Below are 1,032 nucleotides of genomic sequence, written 5' to 3'. Positions count from 1 at the left end.
TTGACTGCAGATCAACAGGTCTCCAGTTCAACTCTGGATGCTCCCTGATGTTCTGAAAGACTAAAACTGTTACAATTACCAAAAACCTTTTTGCATTCATTTCCTTATTAAACATTCAAAATTGCCACAAAGTAAATATAAATTAAGGGACTAATAACAACTTTTTTTCAATTATAATAATCTAGAATGACACACGGTGTGTTTCTCAATGTCAGAGCATTAATCTACACATCAGAGCTCTCATTTTCAATTCTGATTGTGGTCTTCAGTTTTCCAAGAGAACAATTGTTGATCATGTTTTGTATCTTCAAGGCTTTCCTCCAGATCTTCTTGAAGTTTGCAAGAAGAATTAAAAAAATGTGGTGAAATAACGGTTCCTAAATTCTGATAATTTTTTTCTCATGTCTTATAAACATATGTAGATTTATTTCTTGTTCACTTTTGCTGCCTTGTTTCTGTATTTTTCTTGCATGCTTTGAATAAATCATAGTTTATGTTAGTTTAGTTTATGCTAGTGTTTGCATTAAGCATTTAAATTATATCCAAACAGAACCTATGAGAATCATGTTGCTGTTGTTCTGTGTATTGTTTTGCACCATTAGTGACTGGCTTATAGCTTCGATCTTTTAATGAACTGTTTAGTGTAAATCTTAGTTTATATCTCAGATCCTTATTTACTGTTTCTTCGTACACTTTATATTTTTGCTGTTGTTGGATGTAACTGGGATCCTGTGTGCACAATTTTGTTGCACTACATGTACCACATGTGATGTGAATGACAAATAAAGAAAATCTGACTCTGACACTGATTTGATGAGTTTTAAAACAACTATCTTTGACTCTTTGACGGTTGTGGATCTAAATCTCCTGCTTGACTCGTGTCACTTGGAACCTCAAAAACTTAGGTTCTTAAAAAAGATGAAGAAATGTGTGATAAACATATTAATTTGCTGATTTGATTAGGACAGAGTCAAGGTAAATTGCACAACAGGACATGGGGGTATAGCTCAGTGGTAGAGCGTTTGACTGCAG

At 33.4% G+C, this 1,032-nt stretch overlaps 1 protein-coding gene across 1 annotated transcript in view; it reads left to right on the top strand.

Moving 5' to 3' along the window:
- The window catches only part of LOC119425512 (protein diaphanous homolog 3), a 305,646-nt gene that overhangs the window by 94,262 nt on the left and 210,352 nt on the right, over positions 1-1,032 (top strand). The window lies entirely within an intron of this gene.

The sequence above is a fragment of the Nematolebias whitei genome, chromosome 2, assembly GCF_014905685.2.
Source record: "Nematolebias whitei isolate Nwh7 chromosome 2, NemWhi1, whole genome shotgun sequence".
Classification (NCBI taxonomy): Eukaryota; Metazoa; Chordata; class Actinopteri; order Cyprinodontiformes; family Rivulidae; genus Nematolebias; species Nematolebias whitei.
The sequence above is the reverse complement of the archived record's forward strand: the minus strand, read 5'-3'. Positions and strand labels throughout refer to the sequence as shown.